At 44.5% G+C, this 14,183-nt stretch overlaps 1 protein-coding gene and 1 long non-coding RNA gene across 2 annotated transcripts in view; one reads left to right on the top strand and one right to left on the bottom strand.

Moving 5' to 3' along the window:
* The window catches only part of FNDC3B (fibronectin type III domain containing 3B), a 307,284-nt gene that overhangs the window by 128,284 nt on the left and 164,817 nt on the right, over positions 1–14,183 (bottom strand). The gene's annotated exons all lie outside the window — the stretch shown is intronic.
* The window catches only part of LOC109308441, a 10,757-nt gene continuing 7,761 nt past the window's right edge, over positions 11,188–14,183 (top strand). The window contains exon 1 of the long non-coding RNA XR_002100616.1: positions 11,188–11,289. This is a non-coding gene — a long non-coding RNA (uncharacterized LOC109308441). The remainder of the gene's footprint in view (positions 11,290–14,183) is intronic.

The raw sequence follows: 14,183 nt of genomic DNA, 5'->3' as shown, positions 1-14,183 counted from the left end.
AAATAATAGTTCACATTTGCTCAAGCAACAGCTGCTTATGCAAATAGTCTGAAACAGTTACAAGCCCCAAATTACAATCTTCCCACTGTAAATACAGTTGACTGATTTTAGGTTTCTTGTGCGTTTTTCCTTTCACAGAAAAGGAAGAGATTCAGCTAGACACTTCACTGCTGGCTACAGAAAGTATTTACTGTTTCAACAGCCCCTCCATTCCAACGCACTGACATCAGCCCTGCTGCCGCACAAACCCTACGTCTAACTCTTAAGCAGAGCTCCGAAGTTGCAGATAGGTCAGTCATAACATAAAATGCTTTCTCAGAATTTGTTCCAGATTTATTGGGGCTGGGACTGGCTCAATAACTCAGATCTTATCAGTCAAGTACAGTGAATTTGTGACTTAAAAGACGTTGAGTTCTCCAATATAAGGAGCTTCCTTGACAAATTCCTCATTATTGCTAAATACTTTAAACAATACAAAAAAGAAGGGCTTCTGAAAAAGTATGAAACACACCATTGCACATGTGTTCACACAGAGGTCCCCCCCCTTCTTATCTTTGAGATTTTTAAAAAATGAAATGCACAATCAGACCCTCAACCATAAGTGCAAAAAATATAGTAGTGACACAGCAGGTACAATGAAATGAGAGACCCATCTTTCCAGCTATACATGCACAGCACAAGAGACCAGAAATTCAGCCAGCAGTTTTTCCTCCCATGACTGCTCTTCAGGTCTATGGGGAATAAAAGAGGTGCACCCCAAACCAGGACGGGGGAAGAGGACAGTAGCAAGCAGTCGACGTACTTGAGTGTATACACCCCTTAGCCTAGTGTTGGTAATTATAACTTCAAACTAGGAAGTGGATGCCTGCTGTTGGCTAGAATCAGAGCGACTGAGGCTCTGTGATGATAGGGGCATACCACGCGGTGTGCATTCATGTTGTGTTCACTGTGCCTCTGTGCACTTTTACCAGAGTCATTTTCAGAATGGGTCAGACTTGTGATCAATACAGATTGATGTTTAGGAAGGAAATAAGCAGAACCCTTCACTTCTGTGCCATCCTAAATGGTAAGCAGAGTTAAATAGGGAGCAAAGATTATTCCCAAGTTTCTAAAGTTGTATACGCATTTATTTCCAATACTCACGCTTAAATATTCCCGAGCTGTACAAATGACACCGATGCTAACCCCAAAATAACAATATGCATGACTGTAGCTGTCAAGTTTCAAAGCTCAAAGTTCAACTACTCAATCTGCTTTGAAGAATCAACATAGATGGCTTGATTTTCAAAGGCACTGAGCACCCCCATTTCCCATTTCTGGGAGCTGGGATCTCAGAGAAGCCATGAAAATGTGGCCACTCCCTTTGAAGACTAGAAGCCTCACATTAAAATCACTCTGTCTGAAAGCTATGAGCTGTTTAGATGATGCTCAAAATACAGACACTTCCTAAATGGCACAGGCAGCCTGCATGTGTGGTACACGGTTGATTAGGGAGGGGACTGGCAGCACAATGGCAGACGGGGCAGAGAGGAAAAAACAAAGCAGCAGATCAGGGAGGGAGCACAGGGCAGGAAGCAGAAAGCAGAGCAGCAAATTGGGCGGGGGTAGAGAATCGAAAGGGCACTCATGGAGTGTTTGGGACTAATTTGTGGCATGCCTGCCAGAAAGGGATGGCCCCCACTGCCCTAAGTGTTAGGAAGCATCAAGAAAGCAATGTGAAAAGTGGCAGCAAACATTTTCAGACTGTGAGGTGGGAAGAAACTGATTACCAGGATGGCACTCGATGACAAAGCTCAATGGGACTTAAGCACTTGCTTATGCACCATCTTGAACACAGATGCCTTTAAGAATACTCTGCAGCTCTTCCTTGGAGCCCCAGTGCTGCTCTTGTTCCTCCTCCCATCAATATTTTGCCACTAGGTGGAAACTGGATCAGGCCCCAAACTGCTTTTTCAGCTCACTTCATGCAATTTATCCCTGTGTTTGAAAAGATATTGTGCATTTTTAATATAAAATTCCCTGCCACAATGCAGGCAAGCAGCAGGCCTGTGAGCAAGTGGGAATTTAGTGAAGTCAAAACAGCACAATTGAAGTGAATTAATCTGTTTAAACATATTTTTTATTAAGAAGAAAGAAAGAAAATTGGTTGCAGTGGAAAGAAATGCTGGATGCAAGGGACAAATGGAGTGTGCAAGTGACGTGTTGGTTTTGTTCTTTTCCATTTTGTTGCTGTGTTCCAGCAGCAGCAACAGCAGCTCCTACTTCACTGGCTGAAGATCTGAGTAAATTCCTGCTCTGAACATGCAAAGGGGCCATCAGAAAGCAGAAAAGGGCTTTCTTACTAAAATGGTGTGAAAAACAGAAGTAGGAGATCTACATGGCAGGAGTTCTATATCGTACTTGTCTCTCACCAACAGCAACAGATGCACAGCACCACATATGGCTGCAGCTGGTTGTTTTTTTTGAAGGAACACCAAATTAAAGTGACATAACCCACATACATGGATAAAGTACAAGTTAGATCAGCCTGTATGGCTGAATTCAATTTACATACCAGTCCCTTTCTTCTGCTGTAATGAATAAGTACACTTTGCATGTTTGACCTCTCTCAGCTACTTTTCAGAGTCAGAAACAGTCCTTTTATTTTTGGACAGCTTCTCTTATGTTACTCTTCAAAAGCAGTCTGCTTTATGCTCCCTGGGTGTGTAATAGAAAGGTAGATATTTGTTAACAAGGAACAAGGACTTGGAGGAACATGAGGTCATGTGCTTGGTGTGTCAAGCTTTATGAAATATAGCCATTAGTTGTTCTTAATTTTTTTTTAAAACTGGCTGTATCTGGTCCTTTGCAAATGGGGTAGCTCTCACAGTAAGAGTATATACAAACATTTTAGAGAAGCCACCCACAAATAAGACGTGCCGTTGACTGACACGGACATAACTTAGGTACCAAGGGCTACATTTTCAAAGGACTCTTTTCTATTACGTGTGCAACATCATACAGGAACCTCTGTCTGAGCCATCAGACAGGCATCCGCAGGTATACGGCAGGTAAAAGTCTGCTAAGATGCACTTCATACGACAGGAAAATACCTCTAAATTAAATTGCTCATATAGAGTTGTTCCTAATATACAGTCACTATACTGTACCTCAGGGGTGACACCCTCATCCATCCACCTGGGCTGGATGAGTGGTGCAGGGCCAGAGTGCAAAGACAGCCCAAGTGCCACATCCAGCATTCAGGGCTTGTCTGGTGCGGGTCTCACATGCAAGAGACCAGCCCTGCACAGCGGAGGCACCATGAAGCAGTCACAGCCTGTATGCACTACAAGGTACACAGGGTGGTATGCGGCGTGTACTGCACAAGGTGTGCAGTGTTGGTCTGGGGCATGGACTGCATGTGGCACCTGTGCCAGACCAGTTCTGAGCACTGGATCTGGCATACACAGCCAGTCTCTGTGAGCCCAATCCAGCCCAGCTCTGGATTTAGTGTGCAGGGCCAGTCTGACATGTGCCCAATAAGCTACGGCTGTAAGAGGGTTAACAGGCCTCTGCTCCTTCAGCTTGCGGGGCCAGACAAGCAGCAGCTCTCTTGGCAGCTGCAAGACACGCAGTGTCTGCAGGTGAGCTTCTCTGCCAGTGAACAAAACAAGTTCTCTGCTTAATACATACACCCCCAATTCCAGGGGGTTGATTCTCGGGGAAAAGGTAAGAAAAAGGTATCATCACAAGACACTGGACTCCTAGTCCTGAAATTATAAATGTTCTACCCCTGGGGGGCGAAACATCCAGCCCACAGGTTGGATCCAGCCCGTGCAGCACCATAACCTGATCCCCAGTGCTGCCCGCTGACCCACAGACTGGCCCCATATGCGGTACCTGGGCTGCATGCCACCTGTGGCACTTGCTCTGCGCTGGCCCCATTGGGTGCCAAATGCTTGCAGGCGGGGGTCCGTGGGTTTGCCTTGGCCTGTGGACCAGCCTGTACCACGTGCGTGTACCACACCTGCTCTCCCTGCACGTACCATTCATGGTACAGTACTTTCTATTGCCCAAACACTAAGGAACCGCACCACCTGGTTTGACAAAGACTGTGATGTCTTTAACTGCTCTTTTACTGACATGCAATCCAGTTTATAGCATTTAAAACATTTGGGTGACCAGACAAGAAAAGGAAAAACCAAGTTATTTTAAACTCCCAGCAGTCATCACTGTCGGGCACTATTCTCAGCATGCTGAAGTAAATATCAACGGTATCATCGACACCCGACTGCAGAATTTACACTGCTCTGACAATCACTGCTGCTCAATTTTTTTTTGTCACACAAGAGGTGAGTGACTATTATTGCCATATGATAATTTGGAAAATAGAGGAACAGAATGCTTACGTGAATTGCCCATGATTACACAGTAATACAACTGGAGAGATAAGAACTGTGCCCAGATTCCCATTTCTCTGCAGGAGACTTTTTGTGTCATTTCACTTATAAAACAGCAGGAGATAACCTCCTGCTAAGAGAAGAAAAGTTCTCAGAAAACCCTCGTGCCCTTCCTTCTATGGCAGCTGGGATGGGTGTCAAAGCATTACACTCGCCTTTAATGCCCATAATTTATTTCTAAGCTATTCCTTTCTTTCCCCCTTCTTTCAGTTCTTCTAATTTATTTTCTGTCACTTTAATCTGTGTCCCCCATCTCCTTCATTAGTATTCAAAAGCCATAGTACAATCTGGCACCAGAACCCCCGAGGCAAGCCTGTCAGTCTGATGAACTGAGGAGTCATTCATGGAGAAGTTAACTTCTGCAAAGATCACTACGTTACTATTACTGGCTGCCTGCAAACAAACAGTCACAAAAAGCCTACAAGTTTCCCCAGCTTCTAACCAGCCTAAGAGTGACAGCTGTGTGGCTAAGATACTGCCGTTTCTTAAACTTGCCAACGGCCTCAGCAGTGACCCACAAGAACTGCTCATTGGTGCTGCCATGAAATGCTGTTGTTTGAACTTACCGACGCAAGATTTCCTTGCTAAAATAAAAGATTCCCTTAAAGCACGGCGACTGGCTTCTCTGCTGCCAGGAGGACAAGAGTTTGAAATCACACATATAAACAGTAAAAGGAAGCATCGACTCCCTGCTCCCCTAGCTACATTTAAATGTTGATGAAAATGAGCAGTTTTCAGTACCAGACTGAAGTCCTCCTTGCTTCACACAACCCTCACAGACAGTTCCCTTGTTGCTTCCTCAGTGTTGGCTCTGCGGGCAGACAGGGAGAGAGCAGCTTTGCCTTTTGACCCATTTTAATCTTTGATTTCTCTGCTGTGGCAGCTGGCAGGAATGCCAACTGCAGTTTTGGTCTCCGTAGCCCCATGGGAATAAGCAACGACTAACAACTTGTAGAAGCAGCAAACTTGCAGCTTTCTGTTGTTCGTGGTTTAGGTGAGAGTCAAGCCTGCAACCCAAGGGTAAAACGGCTCTGTACCCTAGCACTGATATCCCACATTAGCCAGGAAATATTTCCCCACCTCCAGACGGAAAAGCAAAAGGACATCCATACTGAGCCTAAAATAAAACTTAATCTTTTTTTTTTTTAAATCTTCAAAAGCATAAACGGCCCCAAAAGGGCCTTGATAATCTGCCCCATTATGCACAAGAGTAGTATGCTATGATCATGTCAAAATAAATTGCAAAATAATCTGCATATCTGCGCAGGAAAATGATCAGACTGCACAGTCTAATGAATCCTGGGAAGCCCACTACTTGGTCTGGAGTAAAAAGGCGGTGGTGGCAGCCAAAATTAACAATCTGCTTGGCAGTGAACCTTGCAAAGCCAAGGAGTCTGCTACAAGAACATGGAAGGCATGGAGTACTCTGCAAACAGAAAAGCATGAGCTTGCCTGTTAAAGGCTGAAAACCTTTAAGAGAATAGTCGGGGGCTGAATTCTGCTGCAAGGCCCTGATAGAGTCAAAGAAAAAAAAATAGGGGAGGAATTGCCCTCCTTGGGTTTTTGATCTTCACCAGTGGAAAGCGCCACCTTGGATGCTAGAGTCTCTCTTTCTTGGTATTTATGCTTGGTTGTTGATCACTTGTTAGAAAGCTGAATGGAAATACAGCTTTAAAAAGCAATGCAGGTCAGTATTGTGGAAAATATTCACTCTTTCCAACATATCTTAGGCTTGAAACCTAATAGGTTTGCCAAAAGTTCATCTAACAGCACCTGAGGTTGCTCACAAGGCTGGGGTATCCCAGAACTAGCCACACTCACTTCTTTCCAATGAGTGGTACTTCCATGGACATCCAAGTTAAGAAGAGAGTGTCCCTGGGGTTGGCTACAAAAGCCAGAATTTTTTTTTTTTGCTCACTTAGTTGGTTCCCAGCTTTAGTAGAACCGTGCAAACCGAACGCCACTGATGAGACAAGCTAAGACAAAAGCTTAAACTATGGAGCTCCATCCAGCCTGCCAGGATACAAGAAGCTGAGGACATAGCCAGCAAATAGATGTGGCCTACTGCAGAAATTGGGAGCCTTCTGGCCTCAGGGGACATGGCTCTCAGCAGCAGAGCCGTAAGTGAGGCCCAAGTGATTAGTTGCCCTGTGGTGACCTGGCTTGAGACTATTTGTGTGGCTCCACCATGGCAAGCAGCTGCCTGGCCCATAGCCACTGCTCTACGTTGGATCCCATCTGCAAAGGAGCCCCATGCTCTGGATCAGGCCTCAGGTGAGTTTGAAGCCCTGCTTTAAGCTAATAAAGAACATTTCTATACCATTATTTGCATGAGTTTAATCAGAATCCAATAGTTTTGATGGAATAACCTGTGAGATACAATGGGCTCTAAAATGAGGAATATTGAAAACAGACATTTCAGCAACACTCCTACTTACACATTAGCAGCAATTGCTTTGGGCTTCATGTGGAAAGAGCACATTTCTTACTCATTTTGAGGACGGGCAAGCAAGCTAAGCACAGTGAGCTCTGTTATTACAGAGGCTAAGGAGTCATGTGACTGCTGTTCCAGTGAAGATGTTTATGGAAAAATGCTCCCCCCTTTTCTTCTAATTTCTGAATGTGACATTTGGATTACTTAATGAGTGGAACAGTACACTTATTGCAGCTGACAGTCTCTTTGGTGCAGGAGAAACACTGGCTTCAAAACTCTTGTGGTTGCAAAATGAGGACAATGATATAGATGGGATTAATTACTACAGTTGTTGGCAGCAGCCGGCCACTACACCAATTTCTCCGCTTGCCTGGAGTCAGTTTCTAGAGGTCTCGCTTACTTGGTAGCTACCCTCACCCCTTTCAGACCCACCGCAATAGGTCTTTGATGGTGTGCGACACCTTCTGGGAGGTGTCTGTTGTACATACACCTATGTGGGTACAAAACTGTTTTCTTCATGCTTAGACTACAGTTGAGCTGATTAGTAAAATGTAGGAGGCCACCAAAAATATTTACCAATTAGATCAACCCAGAACACGTGAATTTAAAAACACTGGATCTATTTGCCATACTAGAAGAAACAAAAGGCAACAAAGAATAGAAAAATGAGAAGCATAAAGTGCACTATATATTAAAGACACTTATTACAATTTGTCCTTCTGGAAATGCTAGTCATGGGTTTTAATTTATACTTAAAACAGATTTCTCCTGTCTGAGTTATGTATGAAAAAAACCTAACCTCTTCAAATTTAAGGCACTGACTATTTGAATTAAGTTCTCTGAAAATGTGCAACTGCATTTGGTAGTGCTGGGCCTGAAAAAGAAAGCCTTAAAGTCAGAAGTCAGTCTAACTTCATCCCAACCATGCAATTAGTACAATAAAAGATTTCGTTAATTAGTTCCAAACTAAATCAAGACCTGTATCTTGCAGTAAGGCACCCATAACTACAGTTCTCTAATGATGCCAACACAACTAAAAGGTACATTTAACCATATCCTGAACTGTTTTTAAAAGGGATAAAGGGCAGGAGGGGCAGCTATGCAGTATGCATCAGCTATTACCATGTAATTGTTACATCTGAATGATCCTTTAGAGAGTACAAGCGAGCTAAACCATTCTACTTAAACCATGAATGAAGCAGGGTTAAAAGTTGCAGCGGCTTCAATACACTGGTATTGCCGCAGAATACAGATGTAATAGTGCCATCATGCCAACTGACAGGTATCTTTTGATATGGATACAATCAGTGACATACCGTGGGTGTCCGGGGGCCAATACTTGCGTTCCCCCCGGTCCTTCTCATAGCAATGCTTAAAGTTACATCGTGTGATAAGAACTTCGAAGGGCTCAGCCTGGCGCCCTCCCTCCCCAACCCAGCCAGCGCCCGGGACTGTGGCCTCCTCCCGCCCTGTCGGTCTGCCACTGGATACAACTGCACCATCCATTTTTTACCCTAAATGTGCTTGTAAGCGAGATCACTCCAGGATGGAGTTAAGCCTGTGCAGATACCTGCACTGTGAATTTCTTATGCTTACAGGAAATCTAAACGCAAGCAAGTAACAATACTTTACATCTAGATTTATAACATTTGAGTTTCAGATACTTGCAACATCCTGGTAAATGTTTTTATGTGCCCTAATAGTACTGATATGTATGTTCAAAACTTAATTCTGTTTAAATACAGTATTCTGTCTGAGATCTGTCTCACAGTAAGGCAAAAAGGTCTGGACCACGGCTCTGGTGTGTTAAACCAGGAAACGCAGTTAAAAAGAAGCCATTTGCTAAGGATTGTGAGGGATTTTTTAAATAAACCTGGAACTGACTTATAGGTTGAATAGAGATAATTTGTCCCTTTTCACATGAAAACCATGAGAAATCTCTGACTTCAGAAAAGACAGGGTCACAGGTCAACCTAACTTTGACCAGCTGAACTCATTTAAAATCAACGCAGATTAAATTCATGACTCAAAAGAGATGAAAATGTGCCGCTGGGGCACTATGCAATGTCAGATTTCTGGCAGTAGGGATGACACTACAGCAATGGACACAATACAAGAGAGATGCATTAGAAACACAGGGACAGTAACCAAAACAGCTTGTCCACTGCAGTCATCACACTAATGGTCTATTGAGAGCACAGAGGGGAGGGTTCTGGGGAACTGCCCATTTCACTCAGCCCAAACATCTGGAGATTGACAGGAGGATAGACCCAACTTATTCTCCTATTAATGGGAGACAAAATGGTTTCTCAAACAGTATTCCAAGCATAAATTAAATGCATTCCTGCCTGAATGATAAATGATGACTACTTGAACTAGAACCTATTAAGCGGACCATGCCTCAACAATCAAATTTGACTAGAGTTATGAGCCCAGGAGGAGAAAATGAAATGAGTTACTTAGAAAGCAAATAGGTTTTGTTCAAAATTTGGTTTATGGCTGAGTTCGACTTCTGAAATTGCAAGCATTCCATCTGCTCACCAGCTGTGTCCCGTAATCCCCTTTAATAGCTACAGCTCGCGCTGGGCCATGAGAATCCGGGACGCTTCAAAACTTCACTCCACTCTCCGTGCCAGGGCTGATTTTTAAACGTGCGCCTTCAGTGAGCGAAGCATAAACAAACTCTGCTGACAGGTGCTAGTTTGAGTGTACCAGAGGAAAAAGGGTAACAAATTATGAGGTTATCAAGAATATCACATCTGCACAAAACGGAGACTCCACCAGAACATACGGGTGCAAAGAAACAGGTCACTGAGTACATCGTTGATTTCACATGTCTAAGCTCGGCCACCAAGCCACGAGTGTGATAATGCAGCTGGCATACTTGACCGGACCAACTGAAAATCCAAATGTTGAATATATTTGCAGATATGTAAGAACCTTTACAGCCATTTAAAGTATTTCGCAGAAATGGACTCCTGAGCACCTAAATTACCAAAAAATTCATTAAAGCTAGGAAAATTCCAGCTTGATATAGATTCATTACATATGTGAAATTTGAACCAAATGTACTGAAATGTCTGTTGAGGGTTGGGGATCTTTCCAGTAACTGTGGGCTTCTCAGCCTTTTGGATAGGATCAAGTTTTGTATCAATTCAGCTTTTACTCAGGTTCAGCTTGAGTTTTCATGTTCAATTTGCTTTTAAAGTTCAAGCGTTTCTCATTCAAAATCTCTTTGTGAAGCTCTGAGGATGTAATCCCATTAATAAGTTCACATGAACAGATGTGAGCTAGGCTAAGTACAGACATTTGGGGGCATTAGGGGGAGATTAAATCAATTCAAAACGGCTGCCTGATATCAGGTAAATCAGGATGGGAGGGAGGTGCTAACCAAGGGCTTGGGAGTCCAGTAGGCTGGAGGGGATCAGGGATCCACCGAGAGATGGGGGTCAGGCATGACCTGCAAGGGCGGGGGGGCAGGCAAGACCCATGAGAGGGGTAGTGGGAACAGATGCAACCCATGGGTGGTAGTAGGGAGCAGGTGCGACCTGCAAGGAGTAGGAGGACATGTGATGATATGCCTTAACCAGCAGCCACCTGGATACCACATGAAGAATTGCTTTGGTACAGAAAGAAACCCCCCATGAATCCATTGGTTATGACATCTCTCTCCCTGGAACCTATACAGAAAATCCTCAAACAACTGCACCAGAATGAACAAACACTGACAATCTATCAAAGACAAGAATACCCAGTTACCAGCGGGGGCACGTTTCTCACAAGAAATATCACTCTCTCTCCAATCTCTCAGTTCTAATCCTCAAAGGGAATTTATAAAACACCTTTCACAAATGGGCCTACGAACTTCATTTCATCAACCTACTGGATACAGAAAATCATGGACTAAATTTAGACGTTGGATTTATGACGTATTACAATCTGCATAACATCTGACTCCCCAGGTAACCTGTCTGCATTTTACCAGATATATTCATTCCCCTTCTCTCCCCACCAGTCTCTCGCAAATTGACCGCCTCAACTTACATTTTCACTGACTGGCTCTCTCATACATACTGGCTTCTGGCTTTACTATTTCATCCAGGAAGAGCACACACCAACTGCAGACGCTTCCTCAGCCTGATGAAGAGTATTTGTACCTGAAAGCTTGCAAAGAAGATTGTTTCCACCTATTTGAGTTGGTTTAATAAAAAATTATGGATTTACCCAAAGAACCTTATCTGACTTGTGTTTCGACACTTCCTGCTGGCCTAACTCCTCCCACTCTTCTGAGAGCAAACAAGGAGGAATCCCTCCTCCCACACACAACACCCAGTGTTCCTGGAAACAACAGAAGGTCCGAGGGGCAGCAGTGGGAAAAGCAAAGTTGCCAACCATCCAAGTTTTACCGACATCTCAGTAAGTTACAAGTGCTTGTCCATCAATTGTATAACACTTTTTTTTTAAATAGACAATTGGCAGCTCTGAAGGGAAGAATCCAATAACAAATTAGAGGAAGGGCAAAATAAGAACCATGAATCTGAAAAATCTATGCCTGATTATAATTTTGCTAGTCTTCTTTTTCTCAGATGCTGGTATCAGATGCAATACCCACAAACCAAAATTTGGTGTCTAACCCAAATCAAGTTATTCAAGCCCTTCTGCATCTAAAATATTGTACATTTTTGCTTGAATCAAAAATATTTAAAGTTCAAAGTAAACTTTCAGCAACTACCCAGCGGGGCAGATTCTGCTCCAATTTACACCCAAGCAACCCATTCATTCTGTAGGATTGTATACATATGAGACTAGAATTAGACTATAACCAGAATTAAAAGGTATAAATCTGGATTAATTTAATTAAGCTTTGTCACTCTGCATAGAGTCAGGCCCAGTAAGCTGCTTCTAGTCTGAAACTGGATGAAGAACCTGAAAATCAAAATGAAGCTGCTGAGTTTCTTTTTAGTTCGCACTGTATTCTGTTGCCTATAGGTTTGAGACAAACAACTGTCAGAAGAGCTTTGTACAAAGGCAAAAATAAGGCATGAAATTCAGCCTCCAAAACTTTGTGCTTGCCTACGGAGAGATATTTAGATTTTCAGCCACCATTTCAAAGAAGCTGCACAACATCTGGATGTAGCTCTTCCAGTTTTTCATGTTTATGTTTAAGTGTAAAACTACCCAATTCTTGCAGGATGGTTGGCTTACATACCAAATATTAGAAGGAGCATCTTAAGCCAGGGATCCAGCTTAAGAGTTGCAGTTAATTTCATTTACCATTCTTGCTACCGTTTTTGTCCTTACAATGGGGATAATGTATGATTTTTTTTTTTAATGGTCCTTATTCCAGAGAAGCAAGCATAATGTAAGGAGTCTGTCCTTCTTTTAAATTGTTCTGTAAAATAATCAACTTAAAAGAAAATAACCAGTGATAGTTAGTAAGACTGAATCCACATGGTCAGACAAAGCCAAACACATTTGTGTCTGGGGTAGGATAGAGCAATATACAAGAAACCAGTTACAAGTATTGGCCCTATGCGTACACCTCTAGGTGAGTACCACTGGGATACTGCAATATGCCACAATTATCCTCTTTCACAAGAATCAGACAGAGGATACTGCTATGCGTATTCTCCAGGATGTGTCCCTCTGCACAGTGTCTATACTAGCCGTTTCAGAAAAACCTCTCAAATAGTCTTCTTGCCAAAACAAAGCTATAACTTAAGTCTGATCTTCAAAAATAGTTGCATGCACGCAGGCTTTGATACAAACTTGAGTGTGCCCCATGTCTGAACTCTGCATAAGATCAAGATATTTCTAATACTTTTATGGGAAGACATGAGTGCACTCAAGTGACTAATTTATGTGAGAGCTACACTAAAATATTCTTGTGTACTGAAGTAACCTAGCGGATAAAGTTGACTTTGAAACATGAAAGCATGCATTTGCAGCCTGTTAGGGTTCAAAAAGTTCTCAATAAATACAGGCTCATTAAAGAAAACAAAAGAAACAATAGACTATTAAAAACAATATGTAGAAAAGCAGCCAAATTTGAAAACAAAATGTGAAGGGCTCCTTAACAATCTGAGGCTTATTCTAAAAAGTAAGGACCCAATGAAGGCACTTCATTAGCATGAGGAATGTTTAATCTGATGAACAACCTCAACGACTCTTATCAATAGTGATCCAGGTTTCCTCTTTCCCATGGAAAAATGGACAAAAATACAGATTTTCCCTTTTAACAGACAAAAACATGGATTTTATTTTAAATGGAGAAATACGCATATTTTCCATTTTTGCAGAGCTCCCTGCAGGCTGGCAGAGTTTCAGCCTGCAAAGGACTGGGGAGGAGTAGGAGGGGGGTGTGGTCCGGCAGGGAGCACCACGCGCACTCACACATGCATATGGCCACGAGGCAGTCTGGAGAGCAGCTCCTAAAGGTAAATCTGGCGGGACAGGGAGGAGGGATTGAGGCCCCCATAGGGAGGGAGGGGAGGAGTTGGGCAGGGCTGGGGCTGCTGCCCAGCTGGGGCAGTGCATGGGGCTTGGGGCTGGAATGAGCAGCCACAGGGCCCCAGCAGGGAATGAGACAAGAGCCGTGGGTGGCTCATCCGGGGGGCAGAGGGTCCACTATGGGCATTCCCAGGGAGGTGGGGGAGGCATGTGCCCCCAAGGTCTGTGCACGGGGTGGGGACAGGTGTAGGCTGCCTGCTGTGGGCTCAGGCTCCCCACCCTGCTGCCCTCTCAACAGGGCCTCCACAGCCCAGAGGGTGGAGCCAGGCATGGCAGGACATAGCAGGGCCAGGCAGGGAAGCTCCTTGCTGCTGCAAGCCACACACAGCCCTGATGAACTGGCTTCTGCCTACCCGGCAGCAGCAGGAGGGTGCCGTGGAGCTGCTGCCAGGTGGGCAGGTTGCGGCTCGCTACAGTGTCACAGAGCTCCCAGCAGCAGCAATAAGCTTCCCCACCCAGCCCCACTCTGCCCTGCCATGTCCCACATGCTGGACCACAGAGGCCCCGTGGGGAGGGCAGCAGTGGGGGGTGCCCAAGCCCGCAGTGGGCACCCTGCACCTACCCACACCTGCCCCATGGGCTCTACTTCGGCTATGCTGCCCATGGGAGAGAGGGAGCCAGGCTCCATGCCCTGCTGTGCTGCAACAGCCACTGCCTCCTGCGGGCGGCAGCTGGGGCTCGGGAGCTGCTGTGCGGGGCAGGGGATTGTGGACCCAGGTCCCTGGCCCCATAGCTCTGGCAACTGGGAGTCCCCTCTGGCAGAGCTGGGGGGTCAGGGGGCTGTGACTTGGGAGTGAGGG

The sequence above is a fragment of the Crocodylus porosus genome, unplaced genomic scaffold (assembly GCF_001723895.1).
Source record: "Crocodylus porosus isolate Cpor-Errol unplaced genomic scaffold, CroPor_comp1, whole genome shotgun sequence".
Lineage (NCBI taxonomy): Eukaryota > Metazoa > Chordata > Crocodylia > Crocodylidae > Crocodylus > Crocodylus porosus.
The sequence above is the reverse complement of the archived record's forward strand: the minus strand, read 5'-3'. Positions and strand labels throughout refer to the sequence as shown.